The following is a 15,719-nucleotide window of genomic DNA, read 5'->3' on the forward strand; positions in this document are numbered from 1 at the left end:
ACTGCAAATCTACCAAGACCCGTCCCTTTCGCAAGGCACTGTAGGTAACGAGTTCAAACAGGTGCAGTTAATACAGGTAATGAGTGGAGAACAGGAGGGCTTCTTAAAGAAAAACGAACAGGTCTATGAGAGCCGGAATTCTTACTGGTTGGTAGGTGATCAAATACTTATGTCATGCAATAAAATGCAAATTAATTACTTAAAAATCATACAATGTGATTTTCTGGATTTTTGTTTTAGATTCCGTCTCTCACAGTTGAAGTGTACCGCTGTATTTGCCTCAAATATGTCATACCATACCACTAACAGTGGCTGCTGTCAACATTCTGACTCAACTCCGGCTCATTTTAATAATGGAAATTGATGGAAAAAATGTATCACTAGCCGCTTTAAACAATGCCACTTAATATAATGTTTACATACCCTACATTACTCATCTCATATGTATATGTATATACTGTACTCTATCATCTACTGCATCTTGCCATCTTTATGTAATACATGTATCACCAAGAGGTAAAATATATAGTGAAAACAATAGTGGTCCTAAAACGGAACCTTGAGGAACACCGACATTTACTGTTGATTTGTCAGAGGACAAACCATCCACAGAGACAAACTGATATCTTTCCGACAGATAAGATCTAAACCAGGCCAGAACTTGTCCGTGTAGACCAATTTGTGTTTCCAATCTCTCCAAAAGAACGTGGTTGTCACGCCCTGACCATAGTTTACTTTGTATTTTCTATGTTTTGATTGGTCAGGGTGTGATCTGAGTGGGTATTCTATGTTTCATGTCTTGTTTGTCTATTTCTATGTTCAGCCTGATATGGTTCTCAGTCAGAGGCAGGTGTTCGTCATTGTCTCTGATTGGGAACCATATTTAGGTAGCCTGGGTTTCACTGTGTGTTTGTGGGTGATTGTTCCTGTCTATGTGTTTTTTCACCAGATAGGCTGTTTAGGTTTTCGTTACGTTTTGTTTTGTAGTATTGTATTGGAGATTCGTGTTTCGTATTATTAATAAACATGGATCGTAAACCACACGCTGCATTTTGGTCCGACTCTCCTTCGTATGAAGACGAAACTCGTTACAGAATCACCCACCACAAAAGGACCAAGCAGCGTGTCAACAGGCAGGAGCAGCGCGAGGAGACGCGCAATAAGGATTTCTGGACATGGGAGGAAATCCTCGACGGGAGAGGACCCTGGGCTAAACCAGGGGAGTGTAGCCGCCCAAAGGTGCAGCAGGAGAAGAGGCAACAGGAGCAGCCCAAAGAGGAGGTATGGACATGGGAGGACGAATTAGAAGGAAGAGGACCCTGGGCTCAGCCAGGAGAATATCGCCGCCCCAAAGAAGAACTGGAGGCGGCGAAAGCTGAGAGGCGCAGATATGAGGAGGCAGCACGACGTAGCGGATGGAAGCCTGAGAGGCAGCCCCAAAAATTTCTTGGGGGGGGGCTAACAGGGAGTATGGCTACGCCAGGTAGGAGACCTGGGCAGACTCCCTGTGCTTACCGGGGGGGCTAGAGAGACCGGACAGGCACCGTGTTATGCAGTGGTGCGCACGGTGTCTCCAGTGCGGGTGCATAGCCCGGTGCGGTATATTCCAGCTCCGCGTGTCTGCCGGGCTAGATTGAGCGTCGAGCCTAATGCCATGAAGCCGGCTCTACGCAGCTGGTCCCCAGTGCGTCTCCTTGGGCCGGCTTACATGGCACCAGCCTTGCGCTCGGTGTCTCCGGTTCGCCTGCATAGCCCAGTGCGGGCTATTCCACCTCGCCGCACTGGCAGGGCGACCGTGAGCATTCAACCAGGTAAGGTTGGGCAGGCTCGGTGCTCAAGAGCTCCAGTGCGCCTGCACGGTCCGGTTTTTCCAGTACCACCTCCACACCCCAGCCCTCCGGTAGCAGCTCCCCGCACCAGGCTTCCTGTGCGTGTCCTTGGCCCAGTACCACCAGTGCCAGTACCACGCATCAGGCCTACAGTGCGCCTCGCCTGTCCAGCGCTGTCGGAGCCCTCCTCCTCTCCAGCGCTGTCGGAGTCTCCCGCCTGTTTAGCGCTGTCAGAGCTTTCCGCCTCTACAGCGCTGCCGGAGTCTTCCGCCTGTTCAGAACTGCCAGTTAGCATAGAGCTGCCAGTTAGCATAGAGCTGCCAGTTAGCATAGAGCTGCCAGTTAGCATAGAGCTGCCAGTTAGCATAGAGCTGCCAGTTAGCATAGAGCTGCCAGTTAGCTTAGAGCTGCCAGTTAGCAAGGAGCTGCCAGTCTGCAAGGAGCTGCCAGTCTGCAAGGAGCTGCCAGTCTGCATAGAGCTGCCAGTCTGCATGGAGCTGCCAGTCTGCAAGGAGCCGCCAGAGCTGCCTGTCTGCAGGATGCCGCCAAAGCTGCCAGTCTGCAAGGAGCCGCCAGAGCTGCCAGTCTGCAAGGAGCCGCCAGAGCTGTCAGTTAGCATGGAGCAGCCAGGGCCGCCAGTCAGCATGGAGCAGCCAGGGCCGCCAGTCAGCATGGAGCAGCCAGGGCCGCCAGTCAGCATGGAGCAGCCAGGGCCGCCAGTCAGCATGGAGCAGCCAGGGCCGCCAGTCAGCATGGAGCAGCCAGTCAGCATGGAGCAGCCAGTCAGCATGGAGCAGCCAGAGCTACCAGTCATCATGGAGCAGCCAGTCAGCATGGAGCAGCCAGAGCTGCCAGTCGACCAGACTCTTCCAGAGCTGCCAGTCGACCAGACTCTTCCAGATCTGCCAGTCGTCCAGACTCTTCCAGATCTGCCAGTCGTCCAGACTCTTCCAGATCTGCCAGTCGTCCAGACTCTTCCAGATCTGCCAGTCGACCAGACTCTTCCAGATCTGCCAGTCGACCAGACTCTTCCAGATCTGCCAGTCGACCAGACTCTTCCAGATCTGCCAGTCGACCAGACTCCTCCAGATCTGCCAGTCGTCCAGACTCTCTCAGATCTGCCAGTCGTCCAGATTCTCCCAGATCCGCCAGTCGACCAGATTCTCCCAGATCCGCCAGTCGACCAGATTCTCCCAGATCCGCCAGTCGACCAGATTCTCCCAGATCCGCCAGTCGACCAGATTCTCCCAGATCCGCCAGTCGACCAGATTCTCCCAGATCCGCCAGTCGACCAGATTCTTCCAGATCTGCTAGTCGACCAGGATCTGCTGAAACCGCCAGCCAGCCAGGTTCTGGTAGTTTCTACTACCTGCCTGGGCTTCCTCTCAGTGCTGAGCTTCTTCTCAGTGCTGAGCTTCCTCTCAGTGCTGAGCTACCCATCTGTCCCGAGTTACCTCTGTCCCGAGCTGTCCCTCTGTCCCATGTTATCATTGTGGTGGGTAACCTATTTAGGGACGTTTAGGAGGGGGATTAAAACTGTCATGGAGTGGGGTCCACGTCCAGCGCCAGAGCCGCCACCGCGGACAGATGCCCACCCAGACCCTCCCCTATAGGTTCAGGTTTTGCGGCCGGAGTCCGCACCTTGGGGGGGGGGTACTGTCACGCCCTGACCATAGTTTACTTTGTATTTTCTATGTTTTGATTGGTCAGGGTGTGATCTGAGTGGGTATTCTATGTTTCATGTCTTGTTTGTCTATTTCTATGTTCAGCCTGATATGGTTCTCAGTCAGAGGCAGGTGTTCGTCATTGTCTCTGATTGGGAACCATATTTAGGTAGCCTGGGTTTCACTGTGTGTTTGTGGGTGATTGTTCCTGTCTATGTGTTTTTTCACCAGATAGGCTGTTTAGGTTTTCGTTACGTTTTGTTTTGTAGTATTGTATTGGAGATTCGTGTTTCGTATTATTAATAAACATGGATCGTAAACCACACGCTGCATTTTGGTCCGACTCTCCTTCGTATGAAGACGAAACTCGTTACAGTGGTGATCGATGGTATCAAAAGCAGTACAAGGTCTAGGAGCACGAGAACAGATGCAGAGCCTCCGTCTGACGCCATTAAAAGATAATTTACCACCTTCACAAGTGCAGTCTCAGTGCTATGATGGGGTCTAAAACAATAATTCCTTTCAATGGCGCCCTTTTCTTGAGAGCAAAACAGTTCACATCTCTTGTCCCCATTAGTTTGAAGTGGAGTGCCTGTCTGCTCCCTCTGACCAGCAGAAACACAAACAATTATCACAAGACCACTTCTGGTTACCGTTCTTTTAAGGCTGGGAGCTGCTGGTGAAGAAGTCATGTGCAGGAGAGCAGAGAGTTGTGAAACAAGCGCACACTTTATTTGGCAGGCAGTGTACAGCGCGAGAAATCACAACCTGATATATAGTTTTAAACAAACAAACCATCTACGTGAACAACATACACAGAACAAACCAGATATACGCGAAACACCACGTAACACAAAACAATTTCACACAAAGACATGGAGGGGAACAGAGGAATAAATACATGCAGTGTGATTAGGGAATGCAAACCAGGTGTGAAGCAAACAAGTCAAAACAAATGGAATGATGAAAATGAAGCGGCAATGTCTAGAAGACCGGTGATGTCGACCGCCGAACACCGCCCGAACAAGTCGTGACGCCGTCACCGATTCTACAGCACCCAACTCTGTTTTCACCCACCCTGAAACCACAAATGGATCACAGTGATAACTGTTTTGCTCTCAAGAAAAGGGCGCCAAAGGCAAGGGTCCACTTTTTCAAAAAAGGTCACTCCTACCGTCACAGACTCATCTTTATCCTGACCCTCGGTACAAGCCTCGGCTCCAAGAACTTCACCACTCCTACCACCTCCGATAATTCGCCCTCACTTCCATTTCTCCTCCTGTCTTCGATCCGGTGTACAGCTCACTCTGCTAACACTTTCTACCATTCTTCCCCTATTGTACTTCCCCTAACATGCATCTCGTTCTTGCCCTCTCAAGTGACGCCATTCCCCACGCTACCTGGGGAACCCTGATAGCAAAGTTAAATCGTCTCCTGGTTTAATATTTATTGATTAACTTCGGAGACCTGTAAAAAGAACCGTGCGTCTATGATCTCGTGAGAGTAGCCTGGCTCAAAATGTTCCTCTGCCCAGAGTACCTTAGGCCCGTTCTTTTCTGGGTCTCCCAACATCCCAACTCAACACATTCATCTCTTGCTAGTTGCGCATTTATAGGGGAATTATACAACCCAAAAATATATATTTTTAATGTAATTTGTTATTTTTTTTGTACTAAAAAATGATCTTCTGTTGTGATTTAAGAATTGGTATGGACTCAGAACATCCACAGACGAGGACGAGAATCGCTACACATTCGTTGTTTCTCTATAAGTAATTGTAATAGTGAGAGTACGTGTTTTTTTAAGAAATCCCAAACCAGGAAAAAACTCATAGAGAAAACAGAATTCAGGAAAATACCAAATAGCATTTTAGGGGGGCTCCCTTATAGTTGTTTATTAACCATCATTTTACCAAGTATATTGAGAGAAAACATGTTGTACAGCAAGGACCTAGGGAAGACTTGCAAGGATGAAGGAAAAGAGAAGAATGTGCCTATTTGAAAGTTAAAAGAATGCTTTCATGCTGGAATAGGTTAGAGACCCCTGATGTGGAAAATCCACCACAATTGTGTATGTCATAGTAGTCATATAAGTCAAGACATATTCAAATACACTACTGACATAAGGCAAAACATACAAAATCTTACCAGATACTCGTTAGATTTTTGTATAAAAAAATATTCTTATGCCATACAAGATTCTTATTTGTTTTTAATTACTCTTTTCCATTTGGGAATGTACCTATAATACTATTCTGAAGCTGACAACAAAAGCTATAAATCCATTCAAAACTGTAAATACATTCAAGTAAATTTTCCATACAACAAATAATGATAAACTGGAAAAATGTAGCTTGAATTCTGACTAGTATTTATAAACATTTAAAGGCGGTCTCCTCTGCTCTCTGTGACTGGAGGGGGAGTTGCTGGAGCAGGAGTTGGCGGAGCTGGAGTTAGAATGTCCTCAGTGACACATGCAGTAACGTCCCCTGGTGAAGGTGTCGTTTCATTGATGACTGGACCATTTGTGGACATTTCTATCACCGGTGGGATAGTTAACATGGCAGCAGTGGGTGGGTTCACTGTGGCTGGAGCAATTGGTCCAGGTGTCGTCCTCTCAGGGAAGATCTCCTCTGAACTTGATGCATCAGATTCTGAGGACTGGTTGGATTCTGAAGATTCTGAGGAAGACTCCGTTGATACTGAAGAATCAAAGGCCTTTGGTGATCCCGGGCCTCTTCCCTTGCTGTGTCTGAAGACATCCTCAGAAGAGTGACCCCGCGCGTACCATTTCAACCGTTCCAATGGATTTGATGCTTTATGGCCATTATGGTGTCCAGGCCTGCCAAACTGTGGAGTGAACAAAACACAAGACAACAGCAACTGAAAAATACTGTAACGATAGCCACTACCAGGGGAGCAACTTTGGTTTTAGAAGTGGGGGGGGGGACATAATTATTATTATTATTTTTTAATCCAGTCGGATAAACACTCCAAACAGCCTACCCGACAGGGGGGACAATTAGCAATTTCACCAGTGAAAGTTGCGCCTCTGGCCACAACTACTACTAATTATGTAAAAGGAAGGAAAATATCAAAATGTTCACCCACTTACCGGTTTTGTGAATGCTGTTGTGATAAACACAACAAGAAGTGCAGTCCTCAGTAGCTCCATCTTTTACAATTATTTTCTGATTTAAAAAAAATCACAAATCAAATATAGTTTACTCTGAGGTCCTGTATGAGCCTACTGTGGAGGAGAACATGAAATGGACAGACATCCAAAGCTGGAGTTAATATAGCCAGTGTCAATGAGTAAACCAAGGGTTGGGCAGCCATCTAATCCTTGGAATGTTGCAGGAGGATGACTTGGCCGGATATTTCCCACTACAGTAGAATAGGCTTTCTGACTGTGTGTAACACCCATCTGCCATTTCATCACTGAAAATGTTCCTCTCTGAACTCCAAAACTGAAATAACTCCAGTGTAAACAAAATAGTAAATCATCTAGGCAGCCCCTCCTTTGTTGAAGAGATCCATTGTGTTGAAACATCTGAAAATGAAAAAAGCTGCTACGATATCTGTCACTAGAAGGATTCATATATTTGCCAGAAGCAACACTGTGGTTTTATTTTACATAGTTTGAACTATTTGATTAGTCAGGTTCTAGCCTCACTAGCTCAAACTAGTGACGATAATCATTTAAACCACAAGCTTAGCCAACAATATATCATGGAAATTCCCTGAAACCAACTAATTTATGATTCAAAATGTGTAGACATGCCTTGCGGCAGGTAGCCTAGCGGGTAGTGCATTGGGCTGGTAACTGAAAGGTTGGTGGTTCAATTACCCGAGCCAATAAGGAAAAACCTCTGTTGATGTACCCTTGAGCAAGGCACTTAATCCTAATTTTCTCCAGGGGCATCATACTACTATGGCTGACCCTGTAAAACAACAGATCTCCCTGGATCCTGGTATGTGACAATATGTTACTCATTGACACTGGCTATATTAGCACCAGCTTTGGATGTCTGTTTATTTTATGTTCTCCTCCACAGTAGGCTCATACAGGACCTCTAAACGATATTTAGATTTTTTGACTTTTTTTTTTTTTATCAGAAAATAATTGTAAAAGATGGAGCTACTGAGGCCTGCACTTCTTGTTGTGTTTATCACAACAGCATTCACAAAACCTGTAAGGGTTTTCGTCTTCCTCCTCTGACGAAGAGGAGTAGTAGGAAGGATCGGAGGACCAATGTGCAGCGTGGTAAGTGTCTATTTTAATATAAAAAACTGAACACTACAAAAATACAAAATAACAACGTGAATGAACAAACGAAAATCGAAACAGTCCCCGTATGGTATAGACACAGGAAACAATCACCCACAACTCAAAAGTGAAACCAGGCTACCTAAGTATGGTTCTCAATCAGGGACAACGATTGACAGTTGCCTTTGATTGAGAACCATACCAGGCCAAACACAGAATTCCCAAAACATAGAAAAAGGAACATAGACAGCCCACCCAACTCACGCCCTGACCGTACTAAAACAAAGACATAACAAAATAACTAAGGTCAGAACGTGACAAAACCGGTAAGTGGGTGAACATTTTTATATTTTCCTTCCTTTTCCATAATTAGTAGTAGTTGTGGCCAGAGGCGCAACTTTCACTGGGAAATTGTTAATTGTCCCCCCTGTCGGGTAGGCTGTTTGGAGTGTTTATCCGACTGGATTAAAAAATATAAGAATAATTATGTCTATGCTGTTTGGTGGCTCCTCAGACCCTCTCACTACACACACAAAATCAAACACTCAAATGATGCTGATATACACTGAGTGTACAAAACATTAGGACCAACATCCTAATATTGAGTTGGACCCCCTTTTGCTCTCAGAACAGACTCAATTCGTTGGGTCATGGACCTCTACAAGGTTTCGAAAGCGTACCACATAGAAGCTGACCCATGTTGACGCCGATGCTTCCCACAGTTGTGTCAAGTTGGCTGTATGTCCTTCGGGTGGTGGACCATTCTTGATACACACAGGAAACTGTTGAGTGTCAAAAACCCAGCAGCATTGCAGTCAGACACACTCAAACTAGTGTGTCTGGCACCTACTAACATATCCGGTTCAAAGGCACATTCAGCCTCTGAATGGCACACATACACAAGCCATGTCTCAAGGCTTAAAAATCCTTATTTAACCCGTGTCTCCTCCCTTTCATCTAGACGGATTGAAGTGGATTTAACAGGTGACATCAATAAGGGATTCACCTGGTCAGTCTGTCGTGTAAAGAGCAGGTGTTCTTAATGTTTTGTATACTCAGTGTATTTTGATACCTTGCCTTAGAGATCTTACAACACAACAAAAACAGTTGAGTATCAACAGCTAGTGTTAACTAAACAGTGCCAATTAAAACAGATATCAACACTACAAAGTAGATACATTTCCTGGGACATTCCCCCTGACTGTGTTTCACTGAACCAATCATCATCATCATCATCATCCTTCTTAAGGAAAGTTTCTTCCCAGAACCAAGGTTGATGACAAATGGGGGAATTTTGGTGCCACTGAGTCAGAGAATAGGGATAATGTGTTTACATGTCTAATGAAAATTCCTTGTTAGAAACAACTCATTGTTAATTACTGTCGAAGTGTAAACCTACTGGACAAAAACTGGTTGAATCAACGTTGTTTCTGTGGAAAACTGATTGGATTTGAAAACGTAAAGGAATTTAGCTTCCCCCTCGCCCAATTTAACCTAAATCCATTTTTAGACATTTTTGGTTGATTTCACGTTAGTTGAAAACTCAACCCATTGTAAATCAAAACTAGACGTTGAACTGACATTCCTTGTCAGTACCCTGTCAACCATTTTCAATAATGTACTATATTGAGACTGATGACAATGACAAAAAGTCTATTAAATCCAGTCATAGCTGCTGTAATCTTCCCATAATCTCATGCAAGGAGCTGTCAAAAAGGTAGCTGTCAGCGTCAGTGGTGTATAGGTGAGGACGGAGTCAAGTGCAGGAAACAGAACTGAGTAAAAATAACGTACTTTACTCGGGAAAAATAAACAGTACAATAAATTCACATAGGGTTTGTTATCCCTAACACAAAACAGGAACAATCACACACAAAATATAATGAGAACCAGAGGGTTAAATAGGGAAATAATAATAATGTAAATAACGTACAATCAAGACATAACAAATGGGAAAAGAAATGTGGATCAGTGGCAGCTAGAAAACCGGTGACGAAGACCTCCGAACGCCGGCCGAACAAGGAGAGGCACCAACTTCGGCGGAAGTCGTGACAGTAGCAGTCTAAAATGGAGATAGAAATATCTAGGGAATCTATGAAATGAAGAATCATGGTTTGTTAAGCAATTTCCTTTTATAACGTCAGAAATATTGACTAACAAGTTCAATCTTGCCCAACCTGTTGCATCCAGGGTGGTTCCTCCATGTCCTTGGTTTCAACCACCGACAGAGGGTAGATGTGAGGACGCAGAGCCTGCAAGCAGATCGATGGCACAGTCCCGGGGCGATGAGGAGGGAGACAGGTGGCACAGGTTTTGGAAAATACTTCCCACAGGTCCTGGTATACCTCCAGGATGTTGGGCTAAAGGGCAACCACAGGACTCTCAACCAACGTGGAACCACAGGGGACGGGAAAGCATGTCCTCCGGCATTTGGGTCCCCAGTCCGTAATTTTCATCCTCGACCATGAGATGGTGGGGTTATGGCGTTGAAGCCAAGGGAGGCAGAGGATGATCTTGTGAGATGGTGATGAAGGCAGTGTTCTCCTGATGGATGGACTCCACAGTGATGGTGAGTGGTTTGGTGATGTGCGTGATGGTCCCGGAACCTAGTGACCGATTATCGAGGGCTTGAACTGGGAAAGGAGAGGAGAGCGGGGATGAGGTGATGTTAAGAGAGGAGGCAAGGGTCTGGTCAATGAAGTTCCCCGCGACACCGGAATACACTAACGCTGTAGAAACAATACATGAGGGACAGTCAACTAGTGTGATCGACACCAAAAAGGGTTTGGCGGAAAGTGATGAAGAGGGGATACTCACTCCTGCCATAGGAGGTGGAAGATCACTTGATCGTCCCTCTGCTCTCGTGGGATCCTGAGTTGGGACGTACCGGACACTGCTGGAGCTGGTACCCTCCTTCACCTCAATAGAGACAGAGCCCCAGCTGTCTTCGTCTGCGTCGCTCCGCCACGGAGAGGCGTGTGACCCCTACCTACATGGGATCAGGATCTGATCCAAAGTGTTCACTGGGGGAGGGGGGGAAGTGAGGAGAGCACCGACGCTACTGAAGTAGGTTATCGCGATGAGTGTGTCCACGGAGAGGTTGTCATCTCGACAGGACAGTGCCGGCTGGACCTCCTCGCACAGTCCTCTTCAGAATAGCGTATGAAGCTCTGGCTCATTCCATGCACTGGATGCTGCTACTGTCCGGAAGGTGAGCGTGTACTCGGCAGCCATCTAGTCTTCCTGCCAAAGTTGGAGTAGGCACTCACATCCCTCTCTGTCCTCCGGTGGAGGATCGAAGACAGCCATGAACCCCCTCATACAAATAAAGCTCCTCCTCTCTAGGAAGCCACAGCATTTAGATGGGGTGGCGTCATATTTATCCGGGGTCGTGGTGTTGACGAAGTAGGTATCCATTCTCGTCGACCGACTGGGAGATGTACTGATTTCCTGCTGCTTCCATTTGTAGAGGGAGTTTTCTATAACGTAGACGCTGGGAGTCGAGAAGCAGGTGCAGGTGGTAAGATTAATACAACAAAGAACATGGAACAATACAACATAGGAGTAGTGTCTTGACATGAACACAGAAACAATACTGACTAGGGAATGAACCTAAAGGAGTGCCAGATAAAGGGGAGGTAATGGAGTCCTGGTGTGCTCGTGATGAAGCACAGGTGCGAGTAATGATTGATGCCAGGTGCGCTTAATGATGCTGGGCACACCTGTATTTGGGGAGATTCTCCAATTATTTTCTGCAAATCCTTTATCAGGTTGGATGGGGAGCGCTGCTGCACAGCTATTTTCAGGTCTCTCCAGAGATGTTAGATCGGGTTCATGTCCAGGCCACTCAAGGACATTCAGGGTCGTTGTCGTGTTGGAAGGTGAACCTTCACCCCAATCTGAGGCCCTGAGCGCATCAAGGTTTCTGTACTTTGCTCCGTTCATCTTTGCTTCCATCTTGACTAGTCTCCCAGTCAGCTGAAAAACATTCACACAGCATGATGCTGCCACCACGCTTCACCGTAGGGATGGTGCCAGGTTTCCTCCAGACGTGACGCTTGACATTCAGGCCAAAGAGTTCAATCTTGGTTTCATCAGCCAAGAGAATCTTGTTTCTCATGGTCTGAGAGTCTTTAGGTGCCTTTTGGCAAACTCCAAGTGGGCTGTCATGTGCCTTTTACTGAGGAGTGGCTTCCATCTGGCCACTCTACCATAAAGGCCTTATTGGTGGAGTGCTGCAAAGATGGTTGTCCTTCTGAAAGTTTCTCCTATCTCCACAGAGGAACTCTAGAGCTCTGTCAGAGTGACCATCCGGATCTTGATCACCTCCCTGACCAAGACTCTTCTCCACCGATTACTCAGTTGGGCCAGCGGCCAGCTCTAGGAAGATTCTTGGTGGTTCCAAACTTCTTCCATTTAAGAATGTTGGAGGCCACTGTGTTCTTGGGGACCTTCAATTCTGCAGAGATGTTTTGGTGCCTTGACACAATCCTATCTCCGAGCTCTACAGAAAATTCCTTCAACCTCATGGTTTGGGCTTCTCTCTGACATGCACTGTCAACTGTGAGACCTTATAAAGACAGTTGTGTGCCTTTCCAAATCATGTTCAATCAATTGAATTTACAACAGGTGGACTCCAATCAAGTTGTAAAAAAATCTCAGGAATGATCAATGGAAACAGGATGCACCTGAGTGCCTGAATACTTTTGGAAATAAGGTATCCGTTTTTTATTTTTAATGCATTTGCAAAAAATGTTTAAAAAAAATCTGTTTTCTCTTCGTCATTATGGGGTATTGTGTGTAGAATACAAGGATCTTTATAGTAAGGCTGTAACATAACAAAATGTGGAAAATGTGAAGGAGTCTGAATACTTTCCGAAGGCATTGTCTATATAGTACATGTAGGTAGAAGTAAAGTGACTATGCATAGATAATAAACAGAGATGCAAAAAGTCCTGGTAGCCATTTGATTAGCTGTTCAGAAGTCTTATAGCTTATAGCAGAAGTCTTTTAGACCTAGACTTGGCACTCCAGTACCGCTTGCCGTGTGGTAGCAGAGAGAACAGTCTATGACTAGGGTGGCTGGAGTCTTTGGCAATTTCTATGGTCTTCCTCTGACACTGCCTGGTATAGAGGGGCCTGGATGCCAGGAAGCTTGGCCCCAGTGATGTACTGGGCCCTCTGTATACCCTCTGTATTGCCTTGCGGTCGGAGGCCGAGCAGTTTCCATACCAGTCGGTGATGCAACCATGCTCTTGATGGTGCAGTTGTAGAACTTTTTGTGGATGTAAGGACCCATTCCAAATCTTTTCAGTCTCCTGGGGGGGAACAGGCGTTGTCGTGTCCTCTTCACAACTGTCTTGGTGTGGTTGGACCATGATAGTTTATTGGTGATGTGGACGCCAAGGAACTCTCAACCTTCTCCACTACAGCCCCGTCGATGAGAATGGGGGTGTGCCCGGCCCTCCTTTTCCAGTAGTCCACAATCATCTCCTTCGTCTTGATCATGTTGAGGCAGGGGTTGTTGTCCTGGCACCACACTGTCAGGTTTCTGACCTCCTCTGGCTGTCTCATCGATCAGGCCTACCACTGTTGTGTCGTCGTAAAACTTAATGATGGTGCTGGAGTCGTGCCTGGCCGTGCAGTAATGGGTGAACAGGGAGTACAGGAGGGGACTGAGCATGCACCCCTGAGGGGCCCCCTTGTTGAGGGTTAGCGTGGCACCCTTACCACCTGGAGGTGTCCCGTCAGGAAGTCCAGGATCCAGTTGCAGAGGGAGGTGTTTAGTCCCAGGGTTCTTAGCTTAGTGATGAGCATTGAGGTCACTATGGTGTTGAACGCTGAGCTGTAGTCAATTAATAGCATTCCCACACCGGTGCACCTTTTGTCCAGGTGGGAAAGGGCAGTGTGGAGTGCAATAGAGATTGTGTCATCTGTGGGTCTAGTGTTTCTGGGATAATGGTGTTGATTTGAGCCATGACCAGCCTTTCAAAGCACATCATGGCTACAGATGTGAGTGCTACGGGTCAGTAGTCATTTAGGCATGCTATCTTAGTGTTCTTGGGCAGAGAGACTATGGTGGTCTGCTTGAAACATGTTGGCATTACAGACTCGGTCAGGGACAAGATGAATTGTCAGTGAAAACACTTGCCAGTTGGTCAGCGCATGCTCGGAGTACACTCCTTGGTAATCCGTCTGGCCCTGCGGCCTTGTGAATGTTGATCAATATCAGAAGCACACATTCTTTACAATCACAGACACTCACCCCAAAATTGACTCCCCTTGTTTTGTCATCCACCTATGTTGAGAGAAAGTAATCTAATATATCAGAACTGATGTTCAGGTGACGTACCATTTTGATAAAAGTGTTACATTATTTTAATCACGCACTTACTGGGGCAGCAAGACAGAAGCTCACAAGTAGAATAACCGTCATTATAAGGCTCCCTGTATGAAGAATAATCAGAATTTTATAGATCAGAATTACCTGACAGAATTACCTGACATGCCATTTACAATGAATAAAGTGAATCTACAAAATGTTCAAAGAGTATGAATCCAGTTAGATGACTGTGTATCCTATAATTCCAATTTGACATCTTAGTGGGCTTATATAAATGGTTATATAAATATTCTGACCTATCCAATCAGATCACTGCCCTGTTATTTGTTTAATTAGTTTCACCACAAAAACAAAGTCCCACCATAACTTAATTCAATATGAATCACTGCTGGACAGGAAATAACACACAGTATTGATGTATTTTCTGAGGTGAGCATATCATAGAAAGGGTGGAGCAATGCTGGGATGGTAAAGTCTAGACTTGATTCTGGTGGGTTCAATTGTAATTTGGGATTGTGGAAAAAATAAATGAGCTTGGTTTGAAGTCCAATTCACTTTCATAATGTTTAGGTAGTTGTCACGTTTACTCCCGCTCCCCCTATCTCCTGCGCTCGACGTCGTCAGTTGTCTCATCATTACACACACCTGCCATCATCGTTACGTACACCTGTGCCTCATGACACTCACCTGGACTCCATCACCTTCCTGATTACCTCCCCTATATCTGTCACTCCCCTTGGTTATTTCCTCAGGGGTTATTGACTCAGGTTCATGTATGCAACCCACCTTTGTTTGTGTGTCTTGTTTTGGGCGAGATATTATTACATTTGCACTCCCTATACTTGCTTCCTGACTCCCAGTGTACATGTTATAGTAGTGGCTTTAGGTGTTTCATTATAAATGTTGACATTTGGATTGGTTCATGTGGATCATGTTGGTGGATTTCATAGTGATTTCTATTTTTCATTATAAACTGGTTGGTTTGAGCCCAGAATGCTGATTGGCTGACAGCTGTGGTATATCAGACCGTACACCACGGGTGTGACAAAGCATGTATTTTTACTGCTCTAATTAATTATTGGTAACCAGTTTATAATAGCAATAAGGTAGCTCAGGGGTTTGATATATGGCCAGCTAATTGCTGTATCCAGTCACTCCGTGTTGCATCGTGCATAAGAACAGCCCTTAGCTGTGGTATATTGGCCATATACCCCATCCCCTCTGGCATTATTGATTTTATATTGTACAAGTATACTATTCTGCTTTTATCATACCCCTCAAAGCCCTCATAATCCTTGACCAAGCGCTTTATGCTAAAAGGATATAGCTAATCCCATAGAGTAGACACCATTAGATTCCCAGTAGAGCAGTGTTTCCCAATCAGGGGTACTAGGACACAGGGGCTCCTTGAGAAGACTCATGAGACCACAGGGGTACTCTGGGCAGAGCAATATGTACTTGGTGGTACAGTAACCAAAAAAGGTTGGGAACCACTGATATAGAGGAATAACTGTAGCCCACATTAACTCCATACTGAGATGAAATACTTTAGCATTGACATGATTACAAACACTAACCTCAAATCAGTAAGCTGTGAGGAGAAGATATTACACT

The sequence above is a fragment of the Oncorhynchus clarkii genome, chromosome 5 (genome assembly GCF_045791955.1).
Source record: "Oncorhynchus clarkii lewisi isolate Uvic-CL-2024 chromosome 5, UVic_Ocla_1.0, whole genome shotgun sequence".
NCBI lineage: Eukaryota > Metazoa > Chordata > Actinopteri > Salmoniformes > Salmonidae > Oncorhynchus > Oncorhynchus clarkii.